Below are 16,202 nucleotides of genomic sequence, written 5' to 3'. Positions count from 1 at the left end.
TTTCGTTCCACTGTTGCGCTGCAAACCAACCTTTTCGCCAGTTTTCTCTCTTCCCTTAAATATTTGCTTTCGGGCAAGAAAATAATTGGAATTTGCGCGGTAATTTCTTTGGCCTACTTCGATTTCACTACTTCGCTTCACTTCTTTCTATTTTTTTGTACTATTTCTATCCCGTGGATTTTCCACCCCTGTGACAACGTAGTTGTATTTTTTTTTTCTTTTTTTATTATTTAATTCGTATTTTACAATTTGTCCAGCTGGATATTTGGTAAATGTAGTTGTATAATTAGAAAATAGGGAGCAAGTTTCTGAAAGAGTCAAAGTATTAAAACAAACAAACATGTGTCAACAATGGAAATTCGCCCTCAGTAGCGTTTATTATGAGATACCCCGTGTATTATTAGCATACGTGTTTTTCTATGCAGGTTTCACCAAATGTCTGTCGTAAGGTGATGAACTAACACTCAAAGTATGTCGTATAGGTCCGACTGTATATTTAGAACAGTCGTCGAAAACATTTAGACGAAGAGTTTGAACGAAAGATCGTGTTACCAGCCAGTTTTTCGTTGTTGCCTTCTGATACGCGTTTAACAGTCATCGTGTTGGAAGCTTAGGAGGGTTGGCCCTTCCAAGGTTACCGTAATTAATGACAGTGTTAGGTGGCTGATGATCCATGTCCCTGCTTGTCTTTTTTCGAACCTTCTTCCCTGTTCGATAGCTTTCATCTTACAAAATCTCTTTACACGCCTTTTCTTTCTTATTATTTAATTTGTATTTTACAATTTGCTCAGCTGAACATTCGGTAAATTTTTCTAGCTTAATTGCTAAATCATTAGATCCAGCTAGAATCAAACGTACGATAATCACTTATTATTCACGTTATAGTACCGCGCTAAAATAATTTACTTATAATTCTCAATGAGAATTGATTGTAAAATACATGCAAATAAAAAAAAAATTGCTAAATAACACGTGGATGCCCAGCAGGATACCATCATCGAGTTTGTCTATTTTATTTCTTTAGTGAGGTCACACGTCAGGTTACACGTCAAAGCTGGAATTAATCTTCGAAAAACTAGAATTAATAAACAAATAAACGCATTACAAAGTTCAGTGAATAGGACGAATTTGGTTCGGAATTTCAATTAAAGATCAATGTATTTTACTCGTTGACTTTTCTTGTTTTTCATTCCTGCATCTACAATCCATGCAAAGATATTCCACAGACGATCCATTGTATAAAATAGAAATAAACAATTTAGTTTGCGTGCAATTTATCAAGTTTCCTACGGTAGCAGATGCAATTTATTAACCTTTTGTCCGGCTCATAAAGAAACGCTCTAAAATGATACGTGCTTTGTATAGTTTACCTTGATGCGAATGAAAAATGTACAGAGGATGAAGGACGCCTAATAAAGACGATTTAAGAATGGATCGTATCTTATAAAACAATGATTGATGAATCCGTCTTTATTACAATTCTTTCTGCGTTATTTTTGTAAGTAGTACCTGTCAACGCGGATCATTAATGCGCGTTTTATGAATAACCGCGGCATGATTTGTAGCCGCTTGTATTGTAATTTCTGCAACAGAGTGCAGTGCACTTCCAATCACTTTTAGGATTTATTATAGGGGCGTACCCATCGGCTACGATCTGCAATTTCCTCCAACTCGTCGCTCGATTATGCAATGTTCATTATTTGAATTTTTATAAGGCAGGAAAGCTGCAATTTCGCTCCATTTTATCATTCATTTTTCCCCTAACTACTTGCATTACGAACGTACACGTTCTACACAGATACCACATACGTATACCATACGAGCCATACTTGTTCGAAATGAAGATATTGGAACAAAAATTAGGACAATATAAAATTGTTCTGCTATTGTACCGTTGCATAATATTCCATCACAACGTAGATCGATAAATAGTAAATTAAAAAATTTCAGCGATAAGAAGTGTACAATTGGAGGATATTCGAGAAATCTTCCAACGTGTTCAAGTCTTGTGAATTAATTTCGATCTTATGGGACAAAAAGATAAAAATGTAAGGTAAAAGTATGTAAAGGGTTGAAGATAAATCGGCATAATAAAACAGTAAAGAAATAAAACAGTCAAACTCGAAGATGGTATCCCACGGGGGGCAGCCATCCACATGCTTTTTAATTAAGTTAGAACAATTTATCGTGGACAAATTGTAAAATATAAATTAATTAATAATAAAAAACAAAAAAGCTAAAGAAATAAAATAGTCAAACTCGAAAATGGTATCCATCTGGGGATAGCCATTCACATGTTTTTTAACAACTAAGTTAGAACAATTTATCGTGGACAAATTGTAAAGTATAAATTAAATAATAATAAAAAAACAAAAAAGCTAAAGAAATAAAATAGTCAAATTCGAAAATGGTATCCCGCTGGGGCTAGCCATCCACATGTTATTTAACAATTAAGTTAGAAAAATGTACCAAATTCTAAAGTACAAATTAAATGAATAATATTAAAAGAAATAATAATCAAACTCTAGCGACAACAGAAATTTCTAGGTCTCTCGTCACGTTTTATTAAATCACTGTCGACTGTGGTCGCTAGAAACAAATATCCTAACGCCCACAAAGCCAAAGTACCATCACCGCTAGCATCCGTAGAGAGCCAACAGAATCTTGCTCTCGAAGTAGTACTCGAAACGGCACTCGGGTGTCCATGAAGATAACCGGCATATTGCTTCAGCCTCTAAAGTGCACTCGAGCCTCTCCAAGACCTTGGTGCGCGAAGTTACAAATATTTCTATCATTCAGCCGCTTTATACAATAGCCAGTGACTAACAATAGGCCCTTAGACTCGTGAGTTTAGTGGTCCTTGGTCCCTGTATCCTCTTCATAGTCGTACATTCCATCGTTTCCGATGCAGTAAAATCCTGGAAATGTTGTTAAAGGTCTGGCAAGAATTTTTACGGTAGCAAGGTTACGCCTATGGCCCATTATCCACTTAGTATGGGTTTTCACGAGCCCTCCGTATATATGGGTGTGCCCTAAGTATCCCGACAAGTCTCGTTCTCTCTCTTCTTCATTTTCTATGGGGGTTTTTCTTTAGTTAGATTTACGATTCCTCGTGCACGTGTTCACAAAAGGATCAGAGACTCCACGGCTCGCCTCAAAAAGCGAGAGAAGCCCGTTTCAGCACGAGGGCCGATTCTTCTCAATTTTTTTTTTTCTCTTCTATTTTTTTCTTCCTCTCCACCTTTTTCTCTATGAATTGTCCGGGATACGTGGGAAGATGAGTGTAAGGAAAAGGGCTCGCCTATGCTCGCCACGATTGTCACAGAATGCAAGAAAAATCGATACCTAAGTGGCGAGGGATCTCTTTGATCGGACGCAACGTTTCCTTTGATTGACAGCATCTTCCGACGTTAAGTGCCTTCGTATATCGTCGAACGCTCGGCAAGTTCGACGAAAACGGTGCTCTAGCGTCGTTCGCTCCTTTTCGCACGTTTATTGGTTTTGGCACGTTCCAAGGCTTACGGTTCTTGCTAATAAGTTTTCTTTTTTTTTTATTTGGGAGAATTTTACAATCAATTCTCATTGAGAATTATAAGTAAATTATTCTGGCGTGGTACCGTAACTTGAAAAATAAATGTTTTTCGTATGTTTGATTCTAGTTGAATCTAATGCTCAAATCTAAAGGGTAATGTCTTTTTAGCCCGCGGATCTGATCCGTCGTGTCGAGTAATCGTGTAACTAGTGGGTTTTGGTGATCGTTAATTCTTGTGTTATTACTGAATTTGGATATTTCGCGACTTGCTAATAAGCGACGAATAGATTCCTGTTCTTTATACAAATCCATATTTTCGCGAGTTTCAATAAAAAAACGCGCGACCTAGATAGACAGCTGCTTCGCTTATTAAACATTGTACCCAGTACCGTATTTTCTTCCCTTTGTATATTTTTGCATATTATGTAAATTTTGATCATACTTTTTCATCAACGCATAAAAATCCTGCGTTTGGTGATCGATCTTGGGATGACAGCTATTTTCTTAAAGAAGCAATGTTCGATTCTTCTCCTTTTTCTGATCGGAAGTACTCGTTTCTATAATGACATGATATTATACGTTCCCGTTCAAAAATCTTACGTTCTACACCTCTTATTTTTAAGGTGTATGAAACGTGATCGTCCGAACCAACCGGTTGTGCTTCTATTATACTTGTAAAAAAAAAAAAAAAAGAAAAAAAGACAGCGACGAAAATGGAGTTCCTTTCGGTTCCAATTTTTATCTCTTAAAATATTTCATAAGTATGACAGTGGCGAAATTTTCTACGAGGCTATCGATCCGTCGATCGATCTTCGTATAGTTGAGATTCTGCTATACAATAAAAATAAATCCGTAAGAAAGCGTAAATGGAAGAAGACTGAATAGCGCAATCAAAAATGGGAAATGGACTTTATCGAAACGGTGACGGAAACAAGTGACGCGTATTCTCAACGGATCGACCCTCCTGGACGAGTCCACCCTTCGAAGGGATTATTTATTCGAGTCAGAAGTGAAATTTTCAGCGAGGTTCCGCCTCCTTGCCGACTTTCCTTGCCTTTCAGCTGGCTTCCTCGCATAAAGGAAGGCGAAGTTTGACGTTCTGTAGTGACTTAATATATCTATTATCAGAGCCAATAAGCCATACGGGACACCTGGCCGCCGTGGTTCCATCCTTTTATTTCGAAAATATTTCCGTGGCCCCGGGCAAGAATAACATCTCGACGCGAAACTTTCGCCCCGTTAAACGTTCATCCTTTGAAATAATACAACACGTGCACTCGGGTGGACGTTGCCTCGCGTGATCGAATCAATGGAAAGTCTTTAAGTTCGTTTTGCCGGGCTTAAACGGCGTCAAATAATACAATAATTGTCCCTTTTAAGAGTCAGAAAGGTACATTTTTAAGAAATTTGTCTTGCCGATGATATTGTTGCCGAAAATGGCTTGTTGAGACCCGAGTCAGTTTATCCTGGTCCCTGATTCCACCTGGATCCCATTGGCGTAGCGAATTTTCACAGTTTCTTCTAAATCGAAGCAGTCTTTCGAATTAACAAATTTTTAAAAGCCAAATTTTTAACAAATTGTTTCTCGAACAGCTTGAACGATATTTATCGATAGAATGTATCGAGTTTTATTTTTCTGTATATATCATGCTATTTTATATGATTTCACTGTATGTTCCTTTTACGATAACTTTTTTCCTGTCCAATTTTTTTTTTTTATTATTTAATTCGTACTTCACAATTTGCCCAGCTGAACATTTGGTAAATTTTTCTAATTTAATTGTTAAATAACACGTGGATGGCTACTCCCAGCCCATGCTAAAATTTGGTTATACGGAGGGCATACGCCACTGTTCGAAGGACGTTACAATGGAGATCCGCAGCCTAGACCACCTTTTGAAACGAATAAGTCGGAATAACTCGAAAATCGCTCCATAAATGCTGGGTTCCTCGACAATAGCAGGCTTTTTAGAAACTTCGATGCGTCGTGACTGACTAAAGGGACGTTCAAATGTATTCATCTGGCATCGCGAAAATGACACGAATGTCACTAGGAGCCAGAGTATTTTATCCTAAAACACGTCATCGTGTTGTCCTTTCTTTCCAGGCTGTTCGCTTGATTGCCAGATGATTTATGTTTCGAAAACGTAAAAGCATTTGTAATTATATACAGAACAGAATTTAAGGGACATACAACGTGTATCGTACAAAATTTTGTCTTTTTATCAAACGTGTTTTACCAGGTTCTACGTCTCATTTTCATAGCGTTAAATTTTTCTTCTACGCAAACTCGAACATGGTATCCCGCTGGAGGTAGCCATCCACGTGTTACTTAGCAATAAAACTAGACAGATTTATCGAATTGTAAAGTACAAATTAAATAATAAAAAAAATTGTTCTTCTTTTACCGAGAAGAAAAATTGTAATTTACTAAACAGTAATTTTCCTCCAGTTTTCAATCGTATGCTTCTTCAATAATTTTTTTTTCTTTTTTTTTTTTATTTAGTTGTTTACATTCACAATTTGTCCGATTTGGACATTTGGTAAAATTTTTTGGCTGTTTGATTATCATGTGGGTGGCTACCCCCAACAGGGTACCATCTTCGTGTTTGTTAGGTTATATCCTGTATGAGATCTGTTGGGTGTTTCCTGTTCAATAATTGTTCAACTCGTACCTACCATGCAGAGGAATTTTTCCTAGCATTGGTAACTTGTTTTTTTTCTTTCTTTTTTTTTTATTATTTAATTTGTACTTTACAATTTGTCTAGCTGCACATTTTTCCAACTTAATTGCTGAATAACGCGTGGATGGCTACCCCCAGCGAGATACCATCTTCGAGTTTGACTATTTTATTTCAATAGCGAGATCACTGGAGTGTTCTCTTTTTAATCTTCTTCCTATGAGAGTATTGGTAACTCGTATGGCTTGTAAAATTTCTTTAATAATATCAATCGAATCGTAAAAGGGGGTCCAGGTGGAAATTATTCCCTGAAGAACTGTATTTTGTCTGAAATCTTCGTTTGTTCGATGAAAGAACTATTGGAAACGCAGGATCGGATATCTAATCCTCGGAACGCGAGGAACCGGCGCGTACCATCGAGCCCTGTTGGGAAAGGGCCCGAATTCTACGGCGGCATCAAATATTTGACAATATTTTCAAAAGTTTCGAAAACGTAACCCAACACTACGCCACTTTTGAGGCTAGATTAGGCCCCTGTAGACCAATGGAATTCTTTTATGCGGTGGCAAGATCCTCATGCTGCTAGATGAACAGAGAAAGACAGAATTCTTTAGGGTCGATCGTGATCCGATGATATCACGTTGCGCTTCCCGAGGGCTGCGCAACAGGTTAGATCCGCGAAAGATCATCGCGATAATCTAAATGGAAAATTGTATTGAATCAGCAGCAACATAATGAAAGCCTTCAGGTAGTTGGCTACCCGTATAATGACAGTTAATGCTCGTAATCTGAACCGTGGCAGCTATTTTTTTCGATCCTTCTAGAAACGGACCGAATGGAACGCTTATATTATTCCTCTTTTTCATCCCTTCGTCTCTCTCTTGTTCGCCGTCTGTCTTTTTCTTCTTCTTCTTCTTCTTTTTTTTCGCTTTTTTTCACTGCCCCTGTTCTCCTTTTTCGAGCGTTCTGTGCCGCGATTGCGTGTCTTGTCATTTAATACCGCAATACCTTGGGCCCCCTTTTGTGGTCTGCGCTCGAATGTCGACCGATGAATCGCGAACACCTTTATTAATGACAGCGCTCGCTGTATTAATTTTATGTGCTCGTCGTGAACGTGTGACCAAAATGCCCGGCCATTCGCATGTAAAACCGCTTTTCACTTTCTTTCCCTTTCTTTCTTTTCGCCTGGTCGCTGATACTTTCCAGCCACACTTTGAACTACATTTTGATCAGATTAATATGATAATCAGCGTATTACTTTCTGGCTGGCAACGTCATCTTTTTTTGTTCTGATTGAAAGTTTGGAGATATTTCAGAGAGATCCTGCAGCCGCGATTAAGTATAGACAGTTGAAGTTTATGTCGATGCAGCCACCTGGTACTTTACGTTTCTTCGATTCTTTAATTTAACTTTCTTCAGGTTTGTCAGCTTGTTTTATTATCTAGATGGGACGCGTAAATGTGGTTTTTTCTTTTTTTCTTTTTTTTTAAATATCACATGTGTAAAAGGAATATACCCAATGGAATATTTATAAATGCTTTCACTTATCAAAATTTCGTTCAGTGTTCGATATTTATGTGCTATTGCTCGGTGTTTGACATTTTTCCAAGTACCGTAACATAGGGCCGTAACATTATCCAATGGTAATGCGATCATTTTTCAGTAAAGCCTTCTTTTTTCAGTAGAAATTAAGGGATTTATTGTGCGAGTTTCGTTCGAACGTGTTGACATGTCCAGCTGGACAAATTGTAAGGTACAAATTAAATAATAATAAAAAGAGAAACGTGTTATGGTTGCCGCATAGTGGTCGTTTGTACGAAGGGCACGATGGATCTAAGGACACGATAGCCCTTTGGATGATCGCCATCTAGCGTTGAAGGGCCAAACCATGCACTTTGGGGAAGTTAAAAGGGCTAATAATAGATGGTGCGTGGTACTTAAAAAAAATTTGCATATAATGCAAAATACCAGAAAGTGTAATTAAGTGACCACGTTAGACGTCTTTGATTTATGTCTCAAGAACACGTAGAACATATTCTGTGTACTAATTTATTATATAATTTGTATTTTGTAATTTTTGTAATTTTACAGCGAGAGTTATAATTTTGTTAGGTCTGTTTTACGATATGTTTCAGTGGAATACGTAATTTGCGCTTAAACATAGGAAATGTAAATTGTTGGATGATAAAGCAATGCCTATTTACAATGATTGAAAATATTCGTTCTGTCTGAATGACGTACAATAAAATATTCTTTAAACACATATTTTTTAGATTCAATCTTTTTTATTTCCACTCATACAAGAATTTGTAAATTTGAAACTACGAGTATAGCATTTATAACATTTGTCCATTTTATTCTCAGATTCTTACGAAAGATAAATGTCGTTATTCTAAAATAATTACTTTCCGATACAGTATATCCTTTCGTTATGTTGTCTGTTACATGTTAAAAACATTGAACTTCATTTCTATCATTGCTCGATGATTCAAACTTACAAATCGAAAGATATTTCGAATTAAATATCACAAAGGAGTAAGGAGTGAATTGCAATGGTAAAAAATAGTTTTTCACACAATTTATTTATTGAATACAGTTACAATACATTATACGTTGAATAAAAAGCAAAATGAATTGAAACATACACTCGAACATCGAACCAAAGAATGAAACACGAAAACGCAACACAGGACATTAATGATTAGTTAGTAATGGTTACATAAAATAGTATGAGTAAGCCTAAAAATTACGAATAAAGGTGCACAAACCGAGAAAAAAAAGAGACAAAAAAGGCAGAAATACAAAACATACAAATACAAAATTTCTCGAATACGAAAAAAAAAAAAAAAAAAAGAAAAAGAACAATTTCGACACACGAATTTCAATTTTACCGATCGATGGGCAGATCTCGATCGATTCTGCTTGGATAAGTACAAATATCACAAGATATCGCTCGAGCTACAATTCCATTAATTCTATCCTAACTTACAAAAATTATCATAATTTTAACTCTACGAATAATTATCACAGTATCGGTTGTTATAGTTTTCTATATAAAAGGATTATCTTTCTACGAACTAATATTGCAATTTTCTGGAAGACAATGAAGGCAGTGAGATCACGTTGTTACACGTTGCTATAACAATTCCACGGTTTCCTTCAAACCACTTTACATATCACAGTTCTTTCGTTTAGCTTACAAACTATCGCAGTTATCTCGATCGATCGCTAATATCACAGTTTCTTCGAAGCATAGTCTCTACGATTTATCACAGATCAGATGTTTACGAATGCAATATAAAGCCTTCTGCGTAACGTATCACAATTTATGAGATTATAGGAAATATGCACTGGGCGGCCTGTGTGCTCGAATAAAATCGAGAGGTTACATCTACGATTATCTATCTTTATATGTAACTTTACTATCACAGTTTGACAGTCTAATAATATTTTCCAACTTGAAACATCCTTACAGCTATTATTGCAATATCCTCCTAACTTTACGTTACTTATTAAAACATTAATTCTTCTCTTAACGATCGTTAAAGCTAATACACATATCGATTAAAGCTGGTAACCAGGAGTTAAGTCAAGCAAATCTATAATCTTAACTTCTAGTGAAAGACATCGAAATATAAATGAAATGAAAGTGCAACTTAAATTCGCGAAATATAATGAAAGACCTTACTAATGGTAGATATCTATCGATCCTCGATCTGCATCGCCATCTTACAATCTTCTTGAAATTCTTCCGTCAAGTCGTCTTCTTCCTAACGGGACCCGAAGTGGCTCTTAACAGTTATACATTTTCATCGCCAGTTCCTTCAGCTCGTTTTCCAGGTTCTCGTTCCTCAGGTTGCGCAGCTCCTCGTCGTCCAGCCGCGTCCTGAACGCTGTCAGATCGATCTCGTTAACGCAATTCTTCCAGCCAATCTGCTCGTTTCCTCGAATGACCTCTCGACGAACCCTGCCGTATAATCCTCGAACGGCCGACAGAGCGTTCTTGATGGCGCGTCTGGCGAGCAGCCCACTGTCAATACGTCGATCAGTCATCGAACTGTTGGTTACTCTCGAAATTTGCCTCTTCATGGTGGCGCCGACACAGCAGAAAAACCGGTCGCGATTCCTGACGTTTCAGAACCAGACTGCTAACTCTCGGTGTTCTTGATCGACGATCTTTGCGGTGTCTCAACTGTAGCCTGGTCGTGTACGTCAACGTAGATCTTCGTGTGTGTTGACTCTGATTGTATATAGATATATGTATGTATATATGTATGTATGTATAAGTACGGTAAGAAGGCAATCCTCTTCTCTGTGAGTGACAGAGATAAAAGAAGAATGTAGAGCGAGGCGGAAATGAAATAAGGTGAACACGTGCACACGAATCTTTCTGGATATGATTCGCCTTTATCTCTAGAGATGTGCACGTTTTGAGTAGGTGTGATTGAGTGTGAGCTAGGATGAGGAGTGTTCCTCTTATATAGAAGGGCTGCGCATGCGCGTTCTTCGTGTCGAGGAGGGCAGAGGGTGGAGACAACGTCCTTTCGCACAGGTACGTGCGTGGGTCCGGCTGCGCAGAAGGGCAGGTACCTACCACCCCTTCGTTGTTGTTTGTGTCGTCCACCCTTGTCGAAGAGGCGAGTAACCGCCGGTTATGTAATTTACATATCACGTGATGCAAACGGGAATTTTTATGTGAGAATTTTGTTATTAGTCCGGCACTCATTGTTGTATGGTATTGTTTTGTTTTGCAGGAGTGGAATTATCATAAACTAGAGAGGACTAACATCCTGGTGAAATTATCATATTTTGTCGTTTATCTTGTTATGTTAATTTTGGAATCACCAATTTTCCATTGTGATTTGTGTCACGAAATCTGAAAATTACCATTCTCACGCTTGACTTGGCCTTATTTAAATAACGTGTTTATACTGTTTCAATTTGAACGAACTGAAGTTAAAAATTTATAGAGAAAGGTACGTAAGTAGAAAACAAGGACAAAGCTCCTAGAAAACAGTCATGGAATGTTTATAAAATTGTATAAAATATATTCGTACGTGCACTTATAAACGTGCGTAAGATTCATAGAAAATATTTTGTATTTTGATTTCTAGCATAATTTTATTTAAATAAATATCAAATGAAATTTAAAAAATACACAAACACAATTAATTAAAAAAACAAATATTAGAGATTATATTTTCAAATATCCCTCTAAATGCGATATTCTTTGGTTAGCAATAATGCGTTGCTTTGCGCACGCGCGAATTTAGGTTAGTAAAAATTTGTCGTACTAGGAAACCGCGTGTCAGTTATCAGTGTTCATCCTGTTCATACGAAATTATTAAACTCTCGTTTTCTACAATCGTCAAACTCTGCGAAAATAGTCGATCCACAAGAAACAAATAGAAATAAAGAAAACAGCAAAACGTCCTAGAAGAAAGACAAACAAATATGTTTGACATTGGGAATTACTCGAAGGCATAGGTGGATTGTAACGAAGACCGCTTAAAAGAGTAAAAGAACGGCCAAGGAAAACAGAACAAGAAACGCAGGAGAACTGAGAAAGGTAAAAAGATAGAGGAGGGTGAACGATTAGCGAGGTGACGAACGAGAGCAAAAGAGAAAAGAAAGGATGGCCGTGGCGTACGCGCAGCACGAGCTGCGCACGGTACGCCAGAAAAACAAAAACCCGGCAATGAGAAGAAGCCGGGCTTAGTTAGCAAAGGAAAGTAAATCGATGGAGAGAAAAAAGGAAGAAAGAAAAGAAGCATTACGGAACCCGTGCAGGAAGATAGAACGACCCGGGCGATCATCGACAAAGAGGGACAATGGTCTAAAAGAAGACGGAAAGTAGGTGTTTTATCATGGCAGACGTTCTGCACGAGCTGCTCACCGTATAACAGACAGAGAAGAAATTGTTAGGTAGAGAGAAATCGGATGAATAAGGACAGCGAACGAAGAAAAGGATAGAGATCGTTGGAAAACCGTGGTAAGAATTCGTAGGAGCAAGATGGAATATTTCTGTGACGGAGAACGAAGAAAAAGGAGGAGAATATGGGTACTTGGTGGCGCACGCGCAGCACGAGCTGCGCACGGTACTATAGAAAAAGATGCAGACACGATAAAAGGAACAAGGAAAGCGGAAGGAGGATGGAAAGTATGCCGAAAGCCAAGAAGCCGGTAGAGGAAGTAGCGTCAACATAGAGGGAGCAAGAGAGAAAGGAGAGGGCGCTCGTTCCTGGCGTACGCGCAGCACGAGCTGCGCACGGTAGCACTTGGCGCATGCGCGGCACATGCCTGTACTCCGATCAGAGAAACGAGTGCGAGAGAAGCACGTGGTGAGATTGCACAGGAGGAGGAAAGAAGTTGCCTCGGCATCGAGAAGCAACAAAGGACGGAGAACGTCGTGTGTTGAAGGTGAGTGAAAGAACTGGAATATTCTAAAGAACGAAACGAGACGGATAGATGTAGTCGTTACATGGGGCACGTCCGTGCATCAAACTGCGAAGGAAAAAGATCTTCCATGGGAGGGAGAGAGAAACGTGTCGATTTGACGAAATGGTGGGGATAGAAGGATAACTTGTTGCACAGAAGGCCGTAATACTGCGAACTTAACCTTAGATCGAGAATGGAAAACGGAACGCGATTTCTGTTGCGGTTTATGTATTTGCTTTCATTGCGATACGTCCAGTAATTTCACGTGCACTGTATATCTTTTTTCTGTAATAATTCTGGTTATTGACGAAGCTATATACAGATAATCAGTTTTTATATAGTTTTCAACGATATTGAATTTGTGAGTAGGACAGGTTTATTGTTTCCTTAAAATTTGTTTAGGTTACAGCAGTTGAATAATGAAACTTACAGTTTATTGGAATCACGGAACTTCGAGATTCCTCTAGAACGTATAGTAGGAATTTGAAGATAAAAATACAGCGAATAAGACAGGGCTTCTAAATTTCATGTTTTGAAAACATTTCAAAATTAGATGTTAGAGACATTCTTTCTTACACGTTTACACTTTATTAAAATTAGACTGTTTAACTGCAAATGTTTATGCATTTAGCTTAATAATATGATTTTTCAAAATTGAAAATATTATACTACTACAACACTAGAATTACTAATAATACGATTAAAAATATGTACAATTCATTTAGAATAATAGTATAATTATTCATTATTATACAAGTGTTATTATTATTGTTGTACATGATTACAACTAATGTGGTCTATTTATTATTTATTTATTAGTAATAATACTATTATTTACTCGCTTACTTTTCTTATAGCCGTTATATATTGATCACCGCACAATCTTTACGCCTTTAAGAAAGATTATATCAGAGCGTTAGAGATGATTTAACCGTTGAAAGAGCACAAGAAATTCGAACGTCGCGCTCATCTGCATTAAATGAACAGTCGTACGTGACGCATCTGCAAAGGGAGAAACGAGAGGATGAAAATGGCTGCAACCACGTAGAAAACGATCGATAAGAAGTGAAAATCTCCGTGAACGTGATTTACATTCCACGCAAATAGGAGGGCCCGGAGGGTTGCTCGTATTAAATGCGGCTGGCGCGAGAAAACGTCCGGCTAACGCTCCTATACACTCAAGGATGTCCGAGATAGTCCTTTTGTCTGTGTCGATCGTTTCTAACTAAATTGAGAGCTTCGGGTTACACCCGGTAACCAGAAGCTATTACCACGCTCCGATCAGATCTCGTATCTACGGAATAAGTTATAAGATGGGCCGATAGCGCGGATAATCCGATCGTTTAACTGGGCCGTTTCGATCTATCGATCATTAACGCCTCGTCGATCTCCACCATCCATACGCGAATCCGTTTCCGAGGTATTTTAATCTCTGAACCTTCCGAGAACCATTTTCAGTTAACAGCCACTCGTCGCCCTCGAATTATATCGATATTTCCAACCTTTAATTTCGTTTGACGATTGATTAAAAAAGAAGAAAAAAGATAAAGGAAAGTACACCGGAATGATTTTATCATTCCACGAGGAAAATTCTCTGCAACTTAATTTCGTTTCATTTGTTGGAATAATGTCTCAGTCTGGTTTTTTTTATTGGTGGTTTAAATTTAATGGGGAGATAAGATATTTTTTAAAATGGATTTTGGCGTATATTGGTAATCAATACAAAAACTTTTGATGCTAATTATAACGAAGAATCCGGTCGTGTATCGTGGATACGATCCATGTGATATGATCCTTGTTAGCGAGCTCCGAGTTTATAATGTTGAATCTTATGTACGTGGGTTGATACTTTAGTCGGACTTGTTTGGGGTGTTGTATGGAGGCTGTTGGTAATTTTGTTGATCTTGCTGAATAATAAAGATACAAAAATTGTGTTGAATTATGTTAATTCATAATTAGGTTTTATAGACTAAAATTACATAGTATCTCAACCTGTTTACTTAACCTGGGAATTCTAATTTTCAAACTATAACCAAAGTTCAAAATCGCATTGCTTGTTCGTTTCAGTATGTTTATAACTTCTCACATCTTTCATTATTTGTTACCACGATTTGTCTGCGTGGTATAAAGTTATTACAAAATTTCATTCACAGATTTCTCTTCGCTTAAAATGGAACTACGTCTCACGCACATCTGTTGAATTATCTTTTTTTTCCCAAAGAACTCTTTTCGTGTTATATACTTATCAAATTACCAGCTCCACCCACCGAACTTTCCATTTTCATGCGCCACTTTGGTATACTTCACACTCTTACTTTGTCATCGATTGACTAAAATCACGCGATAAAGTATTTCATTAAATCGACGCTTCTTACAACGTGTATTACAAACTTTCACAATGTTGGTTAATTAATTATTTTTAATCTCACCAAGGGGAGAATAAAAATCCCGTTAATACGCGTTTAAGGAGATATAACTTCGTGTCAAGGTCTCGTAAGCGTGGCTAATTTGCTCTCAAGTATGATATCCGTTTAAGGACGTCTTACTGTCGGATTTTCGACTATTTAAAGCATGAAATACGAAGGCATTTGTGTTGGACGTCGCGAAATTCTTGAAAGTAGCCGCTTCCTCTAATGGGCAATCAGCTCGAGATGAATGGGACGAAGTTCGCGAGTGAATCGCTCGGAAAGTATGCGCACATCGCGAAGCAGAACCTCCGTATTTTATGGACTTGGAATAGCGAGACATGTAAATGTAACGTAGAGAGTCGTGCAGCAAAGGATTCCACTAATGGTTGAATCAGTTTCAAGATGAATGGGACGCGAGGGATGGCAAAGGGGTGTGCAAGGTCTTCTCCACTCGCGATATTTAGATTCCTGACCAACCGCACGCATCTGTCGGCCTTCCCCTGTCCGATATTTCCTCTTCCTTTCCCCCCTTTAATAGTCCAACGCGCCTACGCGTTTATTTCAGTGCATGTGTACGAATGCATCTGGATGCATTCTGATGCTTTACAGAATCAAAAATATTCTTATCAACCCAATACAATCTCCTGTAACTTTATGCTCTGTAGTTTTGAGTAGGAACAATTGAAAGAAATTGAAAGAAAGTAGCTGTGAATTTATCATTGGCGTAGTTTTGACTCTTTATCGATTGTAATTGTAATTTTACTTGTTTATGAGGAATTTTAATTGGTCGGGGTCTCTCATTGCGCAATCTATTACGGATTGACGCAATCGATGAGGCACGAAATATCGTACGGCGGTAATCGATTTCCTTATTACATGTATCCGGCTATCCAGACGTCATCCGGCAGAAAATTGGAAATTCCGATGACGAACGCGTTTACGTCCACCGTAATGCAATATGCTAATATTGGCTATAAAGTGAATATTTCGTATCAATCGGTATAATAACGCGGTGGGATAGTACAGTGTTTCAATAGAACCTTCACTATTCGAACTAACCATCGCTTTCTATCACTCTCTTCCGGTAATCGAATAACTTCATTTTCATATAAAACAAGATCATCTGCTTTTGTATCATCTTTC

General features: G+C 37.8%; 1 protein-coding gene across 8 annotated transcripts in view; it reads left to right on the top strand.

Moving 5' to 3' along the window:
* Nucleotides 1-16,202, top strand: part of LOC126873465 (tubulin monoglutamylase TTLL4-like) — a 236,845-nt gene that overhangs the window by 102,031 nt on the left and 118,612 nt on the right. Inside the window, exon 1 of one of the 8 annotated variants that reach the window (XM_050634327.1) lies at nt 11,514-12,633. The exons of the other annotated variants lie outside the window; for them this stretch is intronic. The gene's annotated coding sequence lies outside the window, so the exon portion shown is untranslated. Of the gene's footprint in view, nt 1-11,513; nt 12,634-16,202 lie in introns of those variants that run through there. 8 annotated transcript variants of the gene reach the window in all.

The sequence above is a fragment of the Bombus huntii genome, chromosome 14, assembly GCF_024542735.1.
Source record: "Bombus huntii isolate Logan2020A chromosome 14, iyBomHunt1.1, whole genome shotgun sequence".
Classification (NCBI taxonomy): domain Eukaryota; kingdom Metazoa; phylum Arthropoda; class Insecta; order Hymenoptera; family Apidae; genus Bombus; species Bombus huntii.
This window is presented reverse-complemented; position numbering and strand designations above follow the sequence as displayed.